Here is a 12,823-nt window from a genome sequence, read left to right as displayed (position 1 = left end):
AAATTAAATAATTTAAATAAAAATAATAACTAACTAAAGTCAGGGTGTTACAGAGGTGGCCATAATCTTCCTGTTTCTTGAGAAAACTGAAGGAAAAAAGGATTCATTATCACTACCACCACATATATGATTATCAGGCTTTAAAGAACTGTCGCAGCTACCAAATATGTCTAGTTCCATTAATATACATTCAGTAGTCCCGTCAGAACACCCAATATTCCTAAAACAATTGTTCCATAAAGTTGTACACTTGTCACGAGTTGAGGATTCAACCATATTACTTGAAGGTGGTAAGAAACACAAGAAGGGGGGAGGGGTGTACTGGGTTTCTAAAGATGAAAGTTTTTTAAAACCAGCAAAATCAAATAGTAACACGAATAAGAAAAATAACACATTTATTTTTAATACTAATTTGTTGTTAACGAAGCTACCTCTAGTACACCCTCCAATGTGATTTTTCCTTCTCAACAAGGACTTAATCCACTATAACCGAAACTGATTACAGACATACAAAGATAATCCTCCTTTGTTTTCTTGAGTCTATCTGACTAAAACCCTAGTCACTCAAGGAATGAACTCAAACAAATGCGATATACAAGAATGTGTTTACAAGATTGATTATAAGAAAGCATTATAACACAACTTTAGTACAATGAAATTCTCACACAATAATGAACAAAATCTATATGTGTGTTTCTAGAATCTATTCACAATAATATATATTTAAGCAAAAGCGTTATGTAATAGCGTAGTGAATAACATCGTGAATTAGCAACTTGTCTAATCTTCCAAATCTCCTTTATATATGCAGTAAAAAGATCTGTTGGAAGGTAGAATTGAAATATCAAGAATACAATTGTCTCCTTGTATAACAGTTTGCGTACAGGAGGAAAATGGTACAATAATATTGTCCTTAGCCCACAAAATTAGCATAGTAAAGAGAAGGTTGATCTTGTACTGTGTACTATTTTTGTGATGCAAAACCTTTTAATCTTATCTTTTAATCTTTAGAGGCTTCTGAATAAATGATGTTAAATCATGCTTAAAAGGATCAAGAGACTATTTGAGATAATCTGCAAAACCTTGGTCTTCAGAGTCTTGATAAAGTTCCTTAGAACCTGGTCTTTAGAATCTTCAAATCTTGTTCTTCAGAGTGTTCAGAACTTCAGAGCGCATAATCTTGAAGGCTTGACATATCCTCAAACGTTGTTCTACCAGAGTCACAGCCAGAAGCTTTAGCACAACTATTCATCAGAACCATTGTCTAAGAGCTTTCTAGAACTTGACATCATCTTGTAAAGCATTTTGTATCTCTTTTGAGTCAAAGTGTGTTAAATCCAAAATCTAATGGCGTCACATGTTAATTCTTCATAGTCACAACCTGTTTGCAAAAGCTACACACTAGATAAAGCCATTAGGATATAAAATTGTTCTCTAAGAAACAACACATTATTATTAAAACTAAAGGCTAGATGCAGAACCAAATCTTGTTCTTACAATCTCCCCCTTTTTGATGATGACAAAATCATGTATTTTGATGAACAATTTTTACTTGGTTTAATCACATAAAAACATCAAAGTGAGGTTTGTAAGCTCCCTCTGAATTTTATACTATTAAAATTATTTTCCAGCTTAAGATTTTAGAGTTAGGTTTGCAAGCTCCCCATGAATTTAAGACTTAAAATAAATTTAACACATATAAAATATCTCAATGAGTATGAAAGAAATAACTTCCCATAAGGCATAAGCATGACTACTATAGATGTATTAACTTCCCATAATGCAAAAGCCTGGGTGCAAAGCCATTTCATTTCATAATTGGTTTTGCTTGAGTGTCAGAGAGTCTGGTTATCAGCCCCATATCATAACATGAGTCTTCAAAGCTTTCATATGTGTGGTTATATTCCTGGTTGTTATCAAAACTTATATATGCCTGGTCTAGAACTTCGTCTAGTTCAGAACTTGTATACGCTTGGTTCAATACACACATGGTTCACTTGAAATGAGTTTAGCACATGTATATCCTTGATTAAATGCAAACTGCCTAGTTAACTACTCAGAACATATGCCTGGTTAAATTAAACTCATATCAGTTTGGTTAATTCCATAAAACCTGAAACACTTAGTTAACATGATGAACTTATTCAAAGTTCTCACAGACGTTACCAATGTCAGAAATGATGTTAAAAACATGTTTGAGATTCAGAATTAGAATTAGGTAAATCAAAGTCAATCATTCTTCTCCCCCTTTTTTATCAATAAAAAAGAAATAAAGATAAAGTAAACCAATTTTTTTTTCATTTCATAAAATTAATTCAATTACAGAAATGAAAAATACTAAAAACAAGAAAAACACAAAGTTTGAAAACATTAGGGTTTAAGGAGGGGGTGACAGTCTTGATAATGGCTCCAAGAATTCCTTTAATCTTTGTTGTCTTCTCATCTTGAAGCTTGAACATATCATCTTGTTTGTTCAACCTACCTCTGACAACAGAATTCTTAACCTCCAGGTATTCCAAAGTTTTTAGAATTATGTCCTTAGAAATCAAAGTCTTCTTAACCCCCCAAAACACTTGCAACTTCAAGAGTCGTCTTAGAAGTAGCCAAATTCGTCTATTCTGGTGAAGGAGGAAGGATCACTTTTGGAGCAGGAAGAAGAAATGTTGGAGGAAACTTTTGGAGCAGGAAGAAGAAACGTTGGAGGAATCTTTTGAAGGAGGAATGGTAACATTAGAATTTGTAGTTTGGGGAGCAAAAAATGGGAGGAAGTGAACTTGTTCAAAAGTATGTAAAGGTTCAGAGTGAACTGGTCCATAAATAAGTGAGGGTTGGAAGTGAACTTGTTCAGAAATATGTGGGATGTGGATGTGTGAAGTGAGCGTGGTTGATGAGATGGATGAACTGTTATCAATAGAAAGCAACTGAGATTCAGAAGGAACAAACTTACCAAAAGTAGTTATAGAAGAATAAGTAGTACCACCAAATATGGGTTCTTCAGCAGAAGTGTCCAGAGTCTCCCCAACTACCTTAAACTTCTTGTCCATCCTCTCAGAATGCTTCTTAGAAATCTTCCTCTTCTTCTTAGAAGTAGTTTCAAGAGCTGCAAGAATAGCATATGCATGATAGTTCTCAAGAAACCCTATCACAGCATCCAGAGGATCTGGCTTTGAGAAGCTTGGAAAGTCTTCTAGAGGTTCTATCCCTGTAGATGTCTTCCTTGGGAATCTCAGCAAGAGGGCTTATTAGTTCAAGAATAACACCCATATTCTTCAGACCCTTAGAATTAAACATCTTCCCAACTAGAGGTTCCAGCCCTTTGGTGATCTGATCTCCTGTGAAAGAGTCTATCAGCTAACTCTCCATCAGAATATCTAAAATTAGCCTACCAAGAGGAATCTAGTTCTTCATCTTTCTACTATCTTCTCGGGATTCCTTCATATTATCCCTTAAGTGTTGAAAGAGAAGTGAAGGAAGGTTCACCTTCTTTCCAGTCTCAATGTAGTACATGCCATATTATTGATCACCATTAATGTAGTTAGAAGAATTTGATGATCTTCTGTGATGAACATATCCCGAAGAAGAATTCTAGCCCAAGTCCTCAGATGAGGATGAAGATCTTTGATCTTGCTGGAGTGTTTTCTAGAGATGAAAATCACTTTGGAAATCTCAATCAAGTTAGACTCTTTTTCCACCATTTGTTCGTATCTTACTCCAGACACATCATGTTCAATGAGTTTGGCAATAAGTTTCTTAGAAATAACAATCTTCTTTCCCTCAACGAAAGAAGTAACCTGGAAAAGTGATGACTTCGCATGAATCCAGAATTCTCTAACCCGATGATAGAAGAATGGACCTCGAAGACGGTTGAAGTAATTTTCCCAGCCTTAAAATTTAACAGTAGTTAAAAGATAAATCCCATTATCTTTCATGTTGTCAAACTCAACCAAGAGTCCATAAAGAACTTCTAGTTTATCTGTAGCAGTAGCCAAAGTGAATTCAAGAGTATCCTAAGCATCTTCAGTATGCACAAGTTGACCTAAAGAATATTTTGATGAACTAACTTAAGGAGATGAGGTATTTGTGATTGTTGTTGCGATGATGAAGAAGAACCATGAGTAATTTTTTAAGAAGGTACAACACTTTGTTGCTGAGTTTAATCTTGTTGAGCAAATTGTTGTAAAGCCATAGTTGAAGAAGAACAAAGGGTTTTTGGATTGCAAAAAGTTTTGACCTTAAAGAGAGAAAGTGTAGGTTGTGATTGTAGAAAAAGTGTGTGAAGTGGGTTTAAATAGAGGTTTTTCAATCATGAAAAAAGTCTTGAATAGTGCAAAAATCTGACAAGGGGATAAAGCGTGAATTTTACCTAATCCTAAGAAATTTATTCACCCAATGTGTCACATCAACAGATCCGAAACCGTTCAATTTTCTAAGATAGTTGTTTTTAAAATTATTCCATTAATCGAGATTGATTAATAGCTATTAATTGCAAAAATTGTTTAGTATCCAAAAGACAGATTATTTAACCAAATAAGTTCTGATTGGGTACTTCTGAACTTATAAAACCTTCTCACTTCAGAAGACTCACATGTTCAGATTAAAAAATCTCAGAGTCTCATTAAACCATTCTGAGAGATTAAAATTCTGAGATACACATCTTTTTCGTTCATTTTTAACATTTTCAGAATGAAAACACACCTATCTTTAGTTAGGGTTTTGTAAAGATATCAACCCATTGATGGTCTGAATCAATAAATTTTATATTCAAAATTCCCTTATGAACATAGTCACGTATAAAGTGATGTTTTATCTCAATATGTTTTGCTCTAGAATGGAAAATGGGAATCTTAGATAATCAAATAGAAGAAGTACTATCACAGAGAATAAGAATTTTACTCTCATATATATGAAAATATTTTCGCTGACTTTTCATCTAAAGAATTTGAGTGTTGTATCTAGAGGCTATAATGTGTTCAGCTTCAGCAGTTGATAGTTGTATTGTTGACTGCCTCTTGTGGACCATGAGATCAAGTTATCTCCTAGAAACTGACATCTTCCAAAAGTGATTTTCCTCTCAAATCTGTATCCAACATAATCATTATCACAATAACTCACTGGCTTGTAATCTTTAGATCTATAACACAAACCAAGGATAATTATACCCTTTAGATACCTGAAGATCCTCTTAACAACTATTAAGTGGGATTCTCTAGGATGTGATTGGAAGTGATACACAAACATACACTAAACAAAATTTCAAGTCTAGATGCAGTCAAGTATAGGAGAGAGACAATCATACCTCTATATACCTTTTGCTCTACCTTAGCACTTACGTCATCCTTCTCAAGGATACATGTAGGATGCATAAGAGTCTTTGAAATCTTGCATTCTTACATATTAAACTTCTTCAGGAGTTCCTTGGTGTACTTGCTCTGATGGATGTATGTTCCTCTTAGATTTTAATTGAACTGAATACCTATAAAGAACTTGAGTTTTCCCATCAGACTCATCTCAAACTCTGCGTGCATATACTTAGCAAATTCCTTGAATAAAATAGCATTAGCATAACCAAATATGATATTATCAATGTATATTTAAACAACAAGAATATCATTTTTGAATGACTTACAGAATAAACTTGTATCAACCTTCCTTCTGGTGAAATCATTTTCTAAAACAAAATTTCTTAGTCTTTCATACCATGATCTAGGAGCTTGTTTCACACAATACAATGATTTCTTAAGTTTGAAAACAAAACATGGGTTTTTAGGATATTTTATGACAAATTCTCATTACATGATTTTTATGAGTATTTGTGATGAATTCGATAAAATCTCAAGTTAAAGATGAGCTAAATATGAAGAAGTATGAATAAAATGAAGAAGTCGAAGAAACAGAGCGAAACCAAGAAATTGGTAATAAACGAGCAATTTTTAGCATAATTTATATCTAGACGTATGTTCGGTAAGTTGATCATCTATAGAGTTCCGTAACTTGTTTTAACATGGTTTTTTTCAAAATGAAGCTAAGAGAAACATCTTCACTCATAAGTAACCACATGCACGATAGAAAGTATCGCGTGCATGATGTAGCATATTCAAAATCGAGTGTGCGATGAAATAATGACGCACACAATGGTACTTTTTAAATCCTTTTTCTTACGCGTTTCTGATCCATTTTGACAGCTTTAAAATGGGATTTTCTACACTTTCTCAAGGGGGTAGGAAGGGTTACAAAAATTGGATATTGAAGCACGAATTGGAGAGCACAAGGGGTGATTTTTGGAGCATTTGAAGCCATTGGAGCCCATCTTTTCAAGGGACTTCTTATGTTATCTTTGTCTATCAATTGTGGTATTTTTAATTGCACTATGAGTAGTTAAATTCTTCTAGGTTAGGTTGCGTTATGATGAATCTATTTCTATATTGTTGGATTATATGTCGAGTTGACCATTGTATAAACCTATTGATCTATAATTTTATTTAATTGCTTCTTGCTCGTAATGCTTTTTATCCGAGATACTCTTTTAATATGATTTTAGGTGCATAGGGAATACTAACCATTAGTCTATGTGTTGGACCTAGGGCAATCGTTATACTTGCACTGGTTGAATAGGGATATGAGACTCCGAGTAGTGGCATAGAGAACTAATGTTCTATACATTGCCTAACCCTGCTTACACTAGCGGACTAAGCATAGAAAGCTCCGAGTTGTGGTTATTGAGTTATTTCGTGACGGATCGACTATAACAGTTTTGTTAATTCGTCATGGGGTTATAGTGATTAGACCATTCATACAGGGCTTCAAACATCAACAATATAGGAATAAGGGATTCTACAACACAACATAACCACTTTCATGACATTGTATACTTGTTTATTTATTTTTCCATTGAAACTTGAAAACCCCCCCTTTTACTAGTTTTTATACATTGCACATATTTTGTCTTGCTTGGAGAAAGTCCTTGTGGATTCAATCTTGTTTATTAGTTCGACATTATCGGTACACTTGCCGAGAAGTCATCAATTTTTTGGTGTCGTTGCTAGAGACTGATAATATTTCAACAAGGCAACGTTTGTGCAACATTTTTTTTAGGTTATTTTTTTTTTCAATTGTAAATATTTTTTGTACTTTGTTATTTTTGCTTCTTGTTAAATTTTCTTTCCTATTCTTTCTCTTTTTATTTTTATTTTTGTTTAGTGTTTTTTATCTATTACAATGCTACTAAGGTATTTTTTTTGTATGTGAGGTAAAGATAGTCATGCAAGATGACGTTTATGCTACGTTTGCAAAATTTGAAGATTTTACAAAGGAACTTGCAGCAAAATCACTCATTCTGGAAAATGCTAGAAAGTATTCAAAACCAGAACCTTACATCAACATTGATCATTCATGGGAAGAGGATTCATCATCTCAACTTGAAGAAATTATGGCTCACTTTATAAAGATGACTCAACTCAGTTTCGAGAAAATCAATAGGAATCAAGAAACTGTTTTAATTTAAGACCCCAATTTTGACCCTAAGATCCGTCATGCTATCTCATCATTTGCATTGGCTTTGGGATCACACCTTGGCATCCTCCTTACCCCTCATTCATTGGATTTGCATTAGGAGAGATCACCAAGCACATTTGATTGTATCATACCTTTATTACTTTGTTTGCTAACCAAAATACCAAAAATATATCAATGTATAACTTTGTTTCTTTTGTATGTAGTGTATGCTTCCACCCATGCTCTATCAAGCTCACATCTATGGTTTGAGACCCTCAGTGCAAAGAGATCAATCAAGAAATGGTTAAAATTGGTTATAAACATCATATATGGATCCCCATGATCTTCATTTGTCATTTTGATCAAGAATTCCTCAAGAGTTTGAAGCTTGTTTGCATTGGAAGCCCTAATTCATCTGGGTATAATGGGTGACTTCCTCAGCAAGTTTCTTTAACAATTGATCAAATATTTCAAGGGATACTTCATATTACATCATATTATGCATATGTGATCCTCCATGAGTCCCAAAGATCAAGAAAGCTTCAAGTTTGCAAGTTGGTTCAAGGTGGTTGACCAGAGAAAGTCAACTGGTCAAAACTGATGTTCCCTAGACCCTATCTCCTACAATTTTTGTCATATGAAAATGATTTCAGATAAATTTTACTGTTTATGACATTCCAAACAACTTTGATGCTGACATCAAGATATATTTTTGCTTGGAAAGTCATTTTTTATGGTGAAAGATTATAGGTCGTTTTGTTTGTGCCCTAGTTAGGAGGTCAACTTCCAAGGATTATAACTTGCTTAATTTTTATGAGATGAAGGCCATCCAAGTTTCATGATCAATTTCAAGATGTCTTCTCCAACTTTTCTTCTTCTATAAATTTCAAATTTAACTTGCAAGGTAATCTTCCAAGAGGAAACATTATAGGTGATTTTGGGCCATCATCATTGAATAAGCAATTTTCCTCAACTTCTAAAATGCACAACTCCCTCATACTAAATCCAATTGACGTAAAATTTATGAAAGAAATGAAGAGGGATAAAATATCTACAACTTTGATTATTGAACTCTTTCCATTTGAAGCTCATAGAAAAAGTTATTTAAGGTGGAAAAAGTGGTCATTTGACTTGGTACTTAGAAAAATTTCAAATATGTTTGATTTCTCAAACTTCCACCTCAAAATTCATCATTATCCAAGCTCCAAATGGAATAGTTTTCAACATCAAAGTTGTTCCCCTTGATGTTACCTTTCTAAAAAGTCTAAGATCACCTCATATGGACCAAGATTAAGGGACTTGCGTATGGTTCCTTTCGTAGGTTTCTTTTGGAAAGTTTTGAATTCAAATAACCATTTCCATTTGCATGCTTACATGTTATTGTTTCAGGATCCATTGTGCATGAATTGGAGTTGAATTGCATCAATTTTTCGGCCCAAATCATTGCCCATGCATCCATGCACCAACGTTACTAATTTTGGCAAATTTTCAAAGGGTGCAAAAAAGAATCCCATTGCATATATAAACAAGGTCATTGATTCAGAAATGACACACACACCTTGCCCAAGCTTTGCCAAGAGATACCAGAACCTCACACCATATAATACCTTGAGGATTTCTTAGAAATCGAGTTTGAATTTCACCTTCTGTTTTGAGGTTCAAACTCCAAGGATTCATTGCATTTTTCATCTGAATTGGTCATTGAAAGCAAGAGGAGGAAGAACCAAGCAAATTCAGATTGAGATCAAGCCAATTTAAAGCTACTCGAAGGTGATTTTTCAGAAACTTTGAGCCTTCAATTCTCTCTCAATTCTTCACCATTCTCTTTGATTTTTGGTTGGCTTAAGTCCTACCAATGTAGGCAACAAGATTGAGTTGCTTTGAGGTCAAACCGAAACAACTCAGATCATGAACCTCAAATTTCAAATCCATGTATCTTTCAATATACTTGGAATTGGATAAAATGGAGGTCAGATTCGAGCTCCTGAGCATTTTTCCTTTAAAACCATGTCCTTACTTTTCATTTTTATGGTGGTTTGTGGTGGACCAGTCCGGTGAGGTCCACCAGAGAAGATGACCAGAGCTAGGCCTTCGGTGATACGTTGGCACGATCCAAGCCATCTAATCTGGTTCCCACGTTCTAATCTAGGCCTTTGATTTGAATGACCACGAGTGTGCACGCGTTGACTGAGGTGTTTGGTGGAAGCGCGCGCTTGGCCATCAGATATGCCACCTCAATTAATGAGGGAGATCTGACGGCCCTCGTTTTTTCTAATTTCTTTTTTTTCTTCTAAATTTTCATTTAATCCTTTTATTTTGTTTAATTCATAATAAATCCATTTTTAATCCAAAAAATATGGGACTTTCACCAAATCTTTTAATATTTTTCTATTCCATATTTTGAATTAAAATTATTTTTTGGATTAATTTTGGTATTTTTCATGAATTAAATCTTTTTGTATATATTTTTAATTGTTTTCAAATACTTCTGACTTTCTAAAAATTTTGATTTTTTTTGTCCAAGGTGCTTTGACCTTGTTTGACCTAGGATAAATCCCTTGGCCATTTATTTGGTGTTTTGAAGGGATTTGAGGTTTTGTCCAAATCAAAATGCATTTTAATTCATTTTTAAATTGATTTTTAATTGATTAAATGTTTAAAAATTGTGTTGAGCCATTTTTATGGTCTTGTGATGTTTGACTTTCTGTTTGGGCCTTGGTCATGGTTGATTTGAATTTTGTTTGATCAAAACCATTGGATTTAGGGGATTGATGAAATGTACATTTCATCTCCCAAAATGAATGGATGGTATTGATCGGATGAAATTCCTATCATGATCAATTTGTGTTTCTATTTCCCCTTCCCTCTTCATCTTCATCCCTATTCTTCCCCATTCCCTCATTTGACCAATGAAATCTCTAATGTCTAAATGCTAATTTATTCATCAATGACCTTGTGTCAAATGAATCAATACAAGTCTGACTGAGATAGGTCCCTCCCCCATTTTTTTAGTGTGTGGTATGTTTTAGGAGTTTGGTTCTTTGTACCAAATCTCTAACATGCATTAACACCTATATTTTTATTTCCCGACCTCAGATAGTTGTTAAACTTTTGTTAAAAGCAATTCACCAACTTCTTTGAAATTTTTACCACGGACTACAGGGTTTTGACCCCGCATTTTTATGTTGGTACGTAGGCATAAGACCGAAGGTATTGTCAAACACAAAAATATAATTAACGAATTCTTGTCTCATCACCGCACTCTACTTTTATCAAACATCATATATACCAAAAACATATGCACACAAAAAGGGCTCCCTAGGAGTACCTAGGACACTTTGGGTGCTAATACCTTCCCTCTGTGTTACCAACCCCTTACTTGTAATCTTTGGCATTTTATTAGTTTTGATTTGAAAACTTATTATCTTTGGGTTTAATCTCTGGAATTTTATTAGCCAGATCCCTTGTCTAACCAACCCCCTTATTCGTACTTTTCCCTTTTCCTTTGGAAACAATAAAAGCACGGTGGCGACTCTGGTTTTATTGACACTAAGCTTACCCATAGCTTGATGGTCATGAATTTACCGCTACAAAAATTAAGTGGCAATTCTGCTGGGGAGTAGTCCTCAGTGGGTGTAGCCAACTTTTTATGTGTATATATTTGTATATTTGATGTTTGCATATATTGTTGTATGGTATATTCTATCTATTATGCTTGGTGATCTCTGAGTGGTGAGATAAGTTCTAACCCGAACTTGAGTGCAATTAAGACAGGAGGATGGTATAGTCATGTTCAAATTGTGTGGAGTAGTCCCTAACAAGTTGGCTTGAGACCCATCTACTCAGTGGAGACCCCCTTGGAATTATTGATGTCACACGAGTTAATCGCGGATAGGCATTACTTTTTTTGAACTGGGAGTCCGAGAAGCTGAGGACTGTATAACATTTAACCCAACTTGGCCTATTTAGGATGTAATGAAGAGACTGTTCAAGTGTATAGTTGATAAAAGTTGTTATGCGATACTACACTCAGTCAGTCATCCTAACCTGTAATATCCGATAGACGGGATCAAGACTCTAGGAACTTTTTAGAACATGATCTACATGTTTTATCCTTAGTACACTCCTTTAGGAAGGCTCTTAACCTGACTCCATGCACGTGACTTGCAACAAACCCTTTAATTCTCGGTTGATCCGATCAAGTCTCATCAATATCAATGGAACTTGGGTGTTGATAAGGTGAAAACCATAATCCACCAAAATGGATGATTGATCTTGATGATGACTTGATCTATCCCTTGACCTTTGTTTGTGTTTACCTTGTGTGTGATCCCTTGTATGTGATTACTGCATCATAACATTCATCGCAGAAAAAGTAAATTTCAAGGAAACTAAGATCTTATTTGCAAATATTTTCAGACCATGGATTATGGATGAAGGAACACTAAGAAGTACAGTTTCAGATGTTCTGATTTGAAGGAATTAAGGAAATTTTCATCCTGTGTATTAGATCCTTTGGACTTCAAGCAACGTCATGGGAGGCTTTTGTTTGTGATCTCTACTGATGTGGTTGAAGGGCTTCTGAGTGTTTTGGTGTAGTTTTATGACCCTCTCTACGGGTGCTTCACTTTTCCTAATTATCAGCTTGTGCCTATGTTAGAAGAGTATGCCCATCTTTTGGGTAAACCCATATCTAACAAAGTACCTTTCAGTGGATTAAAGGAGATTCCTAGATCTCATGTCATAGCTGAAGGTCTTCATCTAAAGAAATCTGAGATTGCATTTGGTGAAGAAGGGAGGTATTCTTGGGTTGACTTCTGAGTTCCTCATTGGTAGAGCTACTGTTTTTGCTCAGGACGGTAGCATGGATGCTTTTGGAGCTATCTTTGTATTGCTCATCTATGGTTTAACTCTATTCCCTAACATTGACGATTTTGTTGATGTTAACGCCATTAGAATCTTCTTAATTGGAAATCTTGCTCCAACCCTGTTGGGTGACATGTATTTCTCCCAGAATTTGAGGAATTATAAAGGTGGTGGGACTATTGTATGTTGTGTTTCTCTCCTGTACAAATTGTTAATTTGCACTTGCCTCAGACGCCTGCTTTTTTGGAGAACAAGCAATGCCTATGGTGGTCTCATAGACTTATGTCTCTCACTAATGATGATATTGTTTGGTATGATTCTGCATCGAGTAGCTTGGATATTATTGATAGTTGTGGTGATTTCTCTAATGTGCCTCTCATTGGTACACAAGGAGGAATCAACTACAACCCTGCTTTGGCTCGTCATCAACTTGGGTTCCCCTTGAGAGATAAGCCTAATAACGTTC

This window comes from Lathyrus oleraceus, chromosome 3 (assembly GCF_024323335.1).
Source record: "Lathyrus oleraceus cultivar Zhongwan6 chromosome 3, CAAS_Psat_ZW6_1.0, whole genome shotgun sequence".
In the NCBI taxonomy this organism is placed as follows: Eukaryota; Viridiplantae; Streptophyta; class Magnoliopsida; order Fabales; family Fabaceae; genus Lathyrus; species Lathyrus oleraceus.
The sequence above is the reverse complement of the archived record's forward strand: the minus strand, read 5'-3'. Positions refer to the sequence as shown.